The sequence below is a fragment of the Narcine bancroftii genome, chromosome 2, assembly GCF_036971445.1.
Source record: "Narcine bancroftii isolate sNarBan1 chromosome 2, sNarBan1.hap1, whole genome shotgun sequence".
In the NCBI taxonomy this organism is placed as follows: Eukaryota; Metazoa; Chordata; class Chondrichthyes; order Torpediniformes; family Narcinidae; genus Narcine; species Narcine bancroftii.
In genome coordinates, this window is record NC_091470.1 from 330951580 (window position 1) to 330961928 (window position 10349).

Below are 10349 nucleotides of genomic sequence, written 5' to 3' on the forward strand. Positions count from 1 at the left end.
ATGGGGGTGGAGCCAGCCATCAGCACAACACACTACCAGTGAATCCTCGTTCACTGCACCCCGATTAAGTTTGTCATTGAGGAGTCTGATGGTGGAAGGGTAGCAGCTGTTTCTGAACCTAGTAGTGCAAGTTTTGTGGCACCTATACCTTTTTCCTGATAGTAGCAGCATGAATAGAACATGTGGTGTGGATCATCGATGATTGCTGCTGCTCACCTCCATCCATTTTAAAACATCCTAACACGTAACCAACATCCCATTTTTTGGATTAGTTTTAAATTTCTTAAAAATTGCCACATGGAAAGAAGCCAATTCTGGTCCTTTAAACCCATGCTGCCCAATTACACCCAAATTAATCCACTTCCTCCATACATTTTGGATGGTGGGAGGAAAACAAAACACCCAGAGGAAAGCCATGCAGACATAGAGAGAATGTACAAACTCCTTACAAGGCAGCACCAGATTCGAACCCAGTGGTTATTCTATGTACAAAGTTACAATTGAGCACCCACCATTTTTTCCTCTTCACCAGCCTCAAAGACAACTCTTCTACTTTTTCTTTTTGTGGATATTGAATTTTTTTTGGCAGCCTAGTTTCTCCTTACTTCTTCTCAGCACTCTTACTTCAGCCTGTCAGACATCTTGGCTCAGCATGTCACCAGGTGCTAACCCTCCTTTTAGGGATACACCAAGTACTGTCTCCCTTTCAGCTAACACTTTCGCTTTGGAAATAATGACACTGTCATCGTTTCACCTTGCAAAATCCTGACTGACTTCTATTTCCTTTTTTTTGTTCCTGTTTTAATCGGAATCCTACGACTACACCAAATCTCTTGTGGAAATTAACATCGAGATTTGCTTTAAGAGTTTATGAACATGATATCGTGAGGAATCTGCAGCAGGTCTCACTGCCATCAGATCTCTAAATTGCAACAGCTACAAAGTTCATATTTATACAGGAAAACAGATAAACTGGTGTGATTCTTTTTTAGATTTCCCCATTCAGTGTCCAATAAATATTTCAATAGATATACCAATTAATCTTTGAGTGCAGCTTAATAATTCTCTCTATACTCTATTAAATCAGGACCCAGTAGTTGCTCCAGTCACCTGCACCCCTTGACTCCTAGAGACTTCATGTCTTGTTTATTTTGACCTTTTGGCACCACTCAAGGCTACTCCCAACTAACACCAGCAGTTTTAAATTCAGCTTGCTTCTAAATGGTTAAGTCTCCCATCATAGACTAGTTTCAAGCATTTTCAGCACCAAATACATTGCCAGGAGTGCATATGTAATATGAGTGGAATACTAAAAGGGGTTGAGGCAGAGGGAACAGAAAGGGCCTAATTTTCTTTGCAAAGCAGTTAAAGACTGAGGGTGGGGCTGTGGGCAGAGAAGGTGGATGAGGTGTTCTCGCCAGATGTCCAAACTCACTGCCCAAAAGGATTGTAAATGTGGAAACCTTCATTACATTTAAAAAAGTACACATGTGTGCTTCATGATTTCTATTGGAATTGGTATGTAATTGTGAAATGTGGCTTTGGCTGAGTTGTTCTATTTCGACTGCCACAAACACAGTGGGTCAAATGGCCAATGTTGTGTTGGGAGTTCTCTTATAATTAAAACAGTTAATGAAAGGAGGGTGGGAGAAAGTACAGTGAAGTCAGCTGTGGAAGCCAGTAAGCTTACCATACATGTTGATCAATATCTTTTTCCCAGAAAAAGAGATTTTAAAAAGTCAAGGAAGTGAAAGGTTGCACTTGTAGCATGTTAGGATAAGAAAAGGATGAAACCAAAGTTGAGCCGATATTAACAATAGGGCTGAGGCTCCAATCGTTCAGTGGTTAGAGCACTGGCCTTAAACCAGGGGTTGTGAGTTCATCCCTCACTAGGACCTCATTTCTGTGACAAAGTGGTGATTTTCTCCCTCTGTCTTCCTATAAAGTAGACAAAGTTTCAAAAATTTCATGTATGTATGTGACAATAATTGAACCTTTACAATGACAGTCATTGGTAAACTGGAAAATGGGGTGAGTCAGGGGCTTTGAGGAGAGTTGTAACAGAATCAATGAGAAGACCGCCTTATGGAGCACTGGGAGTCGAATCAGAGAAGAAACATTTGAATGAAAAATCAAGTTCAGACCAATGGATTATTTACATTACACCTTCAGTATCATATGATGTCAGAATTTAAAGATAACCTGAAAAAAATGACAAAAGATTTAAGGAAGGAATTGCAGGTGGTCATGTGACAGTATATAGATCTGTTTTGGGGAAATAAATTTGGGCAGGTTTGTTAGTGTAGGTCACATAAGATCTTTAAAACAGATCTTATTTAAAATACTGGAGCTCTGCTAATGCTAGACATATTGGCCTCAGAACATTTGCAGAAGCTTTGAAGAGTGCCCAAGGGACTTCACTAAAGGATTATTGTTTACAAAAAGGCAACAGATGAAAGAACCTGTCGGAGCTGCCTTCTGTCTGGAGTGCAACTTGCTGTTCTTGGAGGAACATGTGGTTTTGCAAGCAGAGAGAGTCAAACGGGCTTTCTCTCTCTGAGAGTGAGAGAGAGAGAGCTCAGTTCTACAGTTTTACAGGCAGCAGCAGCAACTGAGACTGGAACAGGACAAACTGGCAAGCTTGTGGAGAACCCCATTTGGAAGACAGGTTGTGAGTGCTTAGTTCAGCCTGGTCAAAGCCCTTGTGGTTCATGCAAGAAGCTGGCTGTCTAATGTTTCACTTGAAATAAGAGAAATAAGAAGAAACTCTGTGGTGACCTGAAAGAAAGAGGTTATCATCTGGAGAACCCAGAGGGTGCAAGTTTCTTTGGCAAGATACTGAAGTGGCTGATTAAAAAAGGAATCAGTTGTGGGTGTCAGTGTACAATGAATCTCTCTCTGAAAACCAACAAGAACCTTCCTGAGCGGTAACCATTTACCTTTCAAGCATCAAAGCCTGGTGAACTTTATACATGTTAAATTCTGTGCACAGTATAAGAATTGCCTGATACTAATGAACTTGGAGGAATGAGAAGTGAGATTGGACTGTGAATCAAAGAACTTTTCTGAACTAACACACACATTACATACACATACACAGAACTAGAATGGGGCTAAGTTAGGTTAGTTAAGTCTTTAGTGATAAGTTAAAAGTGTGATTCTGATTTAATGTTTAAAGATAATTAAAAGCAACTTTTGTTTAAGTAACCATTTGTCTTGGTGAATATCTATTGCTGCTGGGTTTTGGGGTCCTCTGAGGTCTTAACAGTTATTTCAGGGCAGCTGAAAGCTTGTTTGCACATGATGGAGTCTTAAAAATACTGATGTGTAAGTGGAAAATATTGGAGAATTGCAATATTACATTTAAGATTTGGAAAGTTTCAATTCATTGAAGAAACAAAAAGAGGTTTGATAGCAAGAATGGGAATTTTTAAATGGAGAACTGGGAGTCAATCAGCAAACATGGCGCGTTAGAAGGATTGAAGACAATGAAATAAATTAAGCCTAATTCTTCCATTAATTCATCGAGAGTAAGAGAATATTTCAGCAAGAATTGGTCTAAGCAAAGAGAATGAGTTTTTTTGGAAACGCATGGCACTTCTTCAAACCCGAAATCTCGATAATATATCTTTACCTCCTATGGATGCTGCGAGACACCTGAGTTCCTCCAGCATTTACTATGTGTTTTTACTATAATCACAGTGTCTGCAGACTTTCATGTTTCACACAAAAGGAAATGCATGTTTGGTAACCTGGAATATAAATGGAAAAAGTTGTGACTAAGCAATAGGTGGAACAAGCTGCCAGCTGAGGTGGTGAATGTGGGATCAATTGTTACATTTAAGAAGAATTTGGACAGGTACATGGATGGGAGAGGTATGGATGGTAATGGTCTGTTTTTGTGCTGTAATATTCTATGGTTCTAGGTCAGGGAGCATCTTTGGAAAGTAAAACAGGTTTAGATCTGACAATTTTCGTCAAATTTAGAAATATTTCTCACTTTTAATATTTCACATCCAGTTAATCAAAACAAAGGAATATCTTTGTCTGTTATCTCAATGATGGAGTACTATACAACATGTGCCAGATTGCACACAGAAGTTCATTGAGAAAATGCAGAATTATGGATTTTCCTCTTGTCTTGTTCATCAATTGCAAGATAGTGGACAGAGAATGAAGATTAAGTACATGTACATGTGATGAGAGGTGATGTCTGGTGATCTTATCTGCTGCCTCCTATCACCATATTTATGAATGAATTGGATGAAGGAAAAGACAGATGTTTGCAGATGGCACCAAATTATCAGGCAGTGTGAGCCAAAAGCATGTCAGAATTAAAGTTGCATGGAACTTTTTTTCATGCTGTTTGGTTATGTATACATATACATAGGCTGTGTTCTCGCACCAACCCTCTTTTCAATCTTCTTCAGCATGATGCTGAACCAAGCCATGAAAGACCCCAACAATGAAGACGCTGTTTACATCCGGTACTGCACGGATGGCAGTCTCTTCAATCTGAGGCGCCTGCAAGCTCACACCAAGACACAAGAGAAACTTGTCCGTGAACTACTCTTTGCAGACGATGCCGCTTTAGTTGCCCATTCAGAGCCAGCTCTTCAGCGCTTGACGTCCTGCTTTGCGGAAACTGCCAAAATGTTTGGCCTGGAAGTCAGCCTGAAGAAAACTGAGGTCCTCCATCAGCCAGCTCCCCACCATGACTACCAGCCCCCCCACATCTCCATCGGGCACATAAAACTCAAAACGGTCAACCAGTTTACCTATCTCGGCTGCACCATTTCATCAGATGCAAGGATCGACAATGAGATAGACAACAGACTCGCCAAGGCAAATAGCGCCTTTGGAAGACTACACAAAAGAGTCTGGAAAAACAACCAACTGAAAAACCTCACAAAGATAAGCGTATACAGAGCCGTTGTCATACCCACACTCCAGTTTGGCTCCGAATCATGGGTCCTCTACCGGCATCACCTACGGCTCCTAGAACGCTTCCACCAGCGTTTTCTCCGCTCCATCCTCAACATCCATTGGAGCGCTTTCATTCCTAACGTCGAAGTACTCGAGATGGCAGAGGTCGACAGCATCGAGTCCACGCTGCTGAAGATCCAGCTGCGCTGGATGGGTCACATCTCCAAAATGGAGGACCATCGCCTTCCCAAGATCGTGTTATATGGCGAGCTCTCCACTGGCCACCGTGACAGAGGTGCACCAAAGAAAAGGTACAAGGACTGCCTAAAGAAATCTCTTGGTGCCTGCCACATTGACCACAGCCAGTGGGCTGATATCGCCTCAAACCGTGCATCTTGGCACCTCACAGTTTAGCGGGCAGCAACCTCCTTTGAAGAAGACCGCAGAGCCAACCTCACTGACAAAAGGCAAAGGAGGAAAAACCCAACACCCAACCCCAACCAACCAATTTTCCCCTGCAGCCGCTGCAACCATGTCTGCCTGTCCCGTATCGGACTTGTCAGCCACAAACGAGCCTGCAGCTGACGTGGACTTTTACCCCCTCCATAAATCTTCGTCCGCGAAGCCAAGCCAAAGAAAGAAAGACATATACAATCTTTTTGGAAGAAAATTCAATCTTTTTTAGAATACCTGTATAAGATTAAAATAGTTTTAGATCAAAACTATTAAAATAGTTTTAGATCAAAAGTATTTTTATTGGGTAGTTTGCAACCTCTGAAAGGTTTGGGATGAGATAAGTTTCAGCTTGCTTTTGTATATTTAGCTTTATCCGTAGTGAAAAAATGTATTGCTAGTATGTGGAAAGATACAAATATGATTGATATTAATAGATGGCATAATGAGATGAAATATTGTTTAATAATGGAAAAAATTATGAATGTTTTGCGTGATAATTATATATTTTTATTAATAAGTGGTTGTTATACTCAGAATATTTAAATTTCAATTTATATTGATTAGATTTTAATATGTATATTTAACTTTCTTTAATATTTTTTTCTTTTTTCTTTCTTTATGGCTCTCCTTAGGAGAACCTTGATTCTTTTCTTTTTTTTTCTTTTTTTCTACTATATATAAAAAAACATTCATGTTTATGTTTAATTGCTGCATATGTCATATATTATTTGTTTTTTGAATGAATAAATAAAGTTTAAAAAAAAGAATTAAAGTTGCACTGGAGAAGTGGTTGGCAACCTGAGAGAAAAAATTTGCAAGAATATTGGATAGAAGTGTACAAAATCATGATGAAACCAGAGAAAAGTGCAGAGAAAAATGAAGAGAAAAGTGCAGAGAAAAATGAAGAGAAAAGTGAAGAGAAGCTGCTTCTGTTAGTATTTTGGGAAGAAACAGACATAGATTAAAAATTTTAGCCAATGGATGGGAAGAATTTTTTTTATATTACAAGGTCAAATCTGGATTTTCAGGAATATGAAAATGGAATAAATCAAAGATTTCATATGGTGATTGGTAGGTAATTGAGTGCAAATTTTTGATAATAACATGGGAAAAATGCATTGGAAAAAGGCTGAAAAGATTGTTCAACTAGACATTGGCTTAAATTTGTTTGGTGTGCCTCCTGTACAATAACAATTATGATAATTATAGCTGAACATGTAAAACTATGGCAGATGGATTGTTTGGACCACTCCAAGGAAAGAGAAAGTATTTTCTGAATGATAGGAAAATAGCATGTTGTAGATGGCTGCTACAAGCTATGGTTCTGCGGAGCCTATCGTGCAGGAGAAGTTATAGCTGCATGCAGGTTAGCTCAGAAAGAACACGCTGTTCCCAGAAAGAATGATACAAACCCCAGTTGGGTGTAGTTAACATTTAGCTTTATTGGGCTCACAGCCCTGCTTTTATTCTCAAGTTGAAGAGGCGTGGTCAAAACCCTCTCAGCACCGATTTCCCTGATAGGCCAGTTAAGCTCTTTTGGTTGTGGCCAATTGGAGGGCAGGGCTGCGGGCCTCATGCAACCTGGTAGATTGTTGTGTTCCTCCTTTGTTTTGTGAGGCCCAGTGGGGGAGCTGCGAAGGACCACCACAATGTGATTTAAAAAGGTGGTCATAAAGTATATAGAATGTTGACCTTTATTTCAAGATAGTTGCATTGAAAAGGAACAGAATATCCATGCTTTATCTGTGTAAAAAAGTAGTTATGAGCACATGCTTGTCTTGTGTTCAGTTTTGGGTCTCTGTTCAGTTTTGAACTCCAACAGAAATATATTGATCTTGGATTTATCAGAATTATGCTGGGGATGAAAAAAATAAACTATGAGAGGTTGTGCAAATTCTAGTGTATTCTGAGGTTTTGCATGTTAAAATAAATACAGTCGAGGAGATTCAGTGAATTTATTTCAATTGATTGTGGATCCAGAATAAAGAAATATATATTTTAAATTAGAATAATGCTGTTTGAAGGAAAATCTTTAATTTGCTGTCACAGTTAATTATGAATCATGAGGAATGAAAGCTGGGAAAAGCAATCAGTTATAATATCTTGATGTCTCACCTAGGTTTAAATTTTGACCTGAGTTGAGTTTTTGGACTTCAAATCCATGCACTCATCAATTTTGCCCTGAGTCAATGCATCTGCTGATGAAACCAAAATCCAAGGTTTTATCACCTTCATCTGCATCCTTAGGTGTTACTTGTTGGAAATAGGGCTGTGCTTAAAGAAATGAAAGCCAAATCTATATTTGGGAGAAGATCCCAATGAAAATCTGCAATCTAAGAATATGTGGTTGTTGGAAAGACTTTTACTCCTCACTTATCAGGAAGGCACAGCAGCAACTGCACTTCCTGAAAAGACTGAAGTGGGCAAGGCTACTGCCCACTATCCTGTCAACTTTCTACAGGAAGATTTCGAGAGTGTCCTGGCTGGCTGTTTCACAGTGTGCTATGGTTGTTGTAGAGCATTGGATCAGAGATCAATCCACAGGACCACAAGAGCAGCAGAGAGGTTCACTGGGGCCTCCCTCCATCCCAATTTCCCCCCCCCCCCACCCCATCGACGTGATCTACCAGAATCTTTGACTGAAGAGGGCTCTCAAAATCGTTAAGGACCTCTACCACCCCGCACACAGTATCTCTCAATGACTCCTGTTGGGAAAGAGATACAGAAGTATCAGAACCAGAACCACCAGACTGAAAAACAGCTTCTTCTCACGGAAAGTGAGACTACTGAATGAATTGTTTATACAATCTCTCCAAGCTCTACCATTTATTTAACAATATTTATTTATTGTTATATATGTACTCCATGTAAATTTCTTATAAATACCTTTATGTGTGTTACAGTATGTCTACATGTGTTTGTATATTTTTACCCTGAGGACCGAAGAGCACCGTTTCATTCAGATGCAATAAAAAACTTGAACTTGAGGAAAGCCAGTATCTGTTGCATTACACTGATATGTCTGGATTCATCAGCTTTCTCAATATCATTCAAAACTCAAATACCCAGAGATTATTCCTACTGAGAGAACTTAAGAAAGACAGAGGGGCAGTTAGTACCTGATGAATAGAGCATTTTGAAGATCCACAGGATTGTCTTGGAGATGAGTGTCCTTGACTCCAATCCAGAGCATGCTGTCTGGAACATCTCAGTGCAACCAGCAGTCCAGCTGAAAACTACCCATGGGTGTGCAGTTGTCAGAATTCCTTCTTCAGCAATAAAGCATGATGCGGAATTAATTTTGGCAGAAATTTATGCCTTCATCCACATCATTTCTGAAGAGGAGAGGACCCCAGGAGACATCAGAGATACCATATTTGGGTGTCTGCCACAGAGAAAGATGTTGCATGTAATATCCACAAATATCTTCTTTCAATGGTGGAAGAGCTCTTCTTCTCATGTTGTAATATAGATTCTAATGTGTGGTGGGCATGATCTTCAGCACCTGATGATTCAAAAGAAAAGTATGAAGCAACATCAACCATTAAATGTGGCTGTTTTTAAATGTCATATGCCAAAACCCTTTGACTATGCCAAAGAAGGATTGTGGATAATCTCTACACTTGCTTTACAATGACATCCATGTTTGAAGGCAAGTTATAATTTTCCTACTTATAATTTTGGTCTCCATATCTAAAGAAAGATGGACTTGCCCTGGAGATTGTCAAGAGAAGATTATTTAAGTTGATTGCTGGAATGAAGGGAATGATGTTTGAAGAGAGATTGATTAAGTTGGTCCTTTATTTATTAGAGTTTAGACTGGGAAGTGGTCTTACTAATACAATGAAGATTCAGAGGGTGATAACAAGATGGATGGTGAGACCATGATTTCCCCCTTAATGATATCAACCAATAGGGATGTGTTTCAGAGAAAGGGGTCTTGAATTCATAATGTAGATGAGGAATATTTTCTCTCAGAGAGTTGTGACTCTTTGGAACTTTCTTCCCTGTGATCTGTGGATCACAGGCGGGGATTAACTGATATTTGAAGTACAAGGGCGTCAAGGGGCACAGAAAGGTAGTACAGAAATAATTTTGAGGCCAGGATTGTGATCTGATCGAATGATTGAGCAAGTTCAAGGAGCCAATTGATCTACACCTGATTCTGATGTTCTTATAATTTTAACTAACAGGTCCTGTGTAGACTTGATCTGGAAAGTTTGTATGATTGTTGTATCTTGAATGAGAAAGCATTCAACCTTAATTTCTTCAAGAAATAAAGATCTCCAAATCTTGATTAATCATGATGGCCAGGCATGTATTTTTGGATGTTGATCACTGGAGTTTCACCTTGCAAGAAAGTACATGCCTTTCACTAAATATCCTTTACCAATCATAATTGCATTTGGTCAGATAGCAAATACAAAGGGAGCAAGATGTAATGTTGGTTTAAATGGTGTAATATTAAAGATATGAAAGACAGCAGAAACTTAACACTCTAACCTGGATAGCTATTTGTGGAGAAAAACACAGCAAATGATGAGAGTTCATTGCAGTAACTTTGCACAAAATGGATTTTGGAATGAATTTATTTGGTGGTTAAGCTCTGGATTGTGTGTTGTAATTTAAGGTTTTCAGGATTTCTTAATTTCTCGTTTTAATATTTTGATCATTATTATTTCATAGCTCGATGTGGGTGAAAGGGTTATTTTCTTGGTTTTTCGGTTTGTGCTGTGGGGATCCATTGAATTTAACCTTCAGGAACTTCCTCACACTGGGCCACCACCCATGTCGGCACGGACCGAAATCGTACAGAAACACTACAGTTCCCAGCATCGCTCACGAAACTTCCGCTCTCTCTTCAGTTGACGGCGGACGTGGCGTCCCGCGAATGCAGTTGATTGATATCAGACGTGTCCAATTGGATTTCGGGAGAGGTAAGGTAACGAACTGCGGGAACCAAAAGG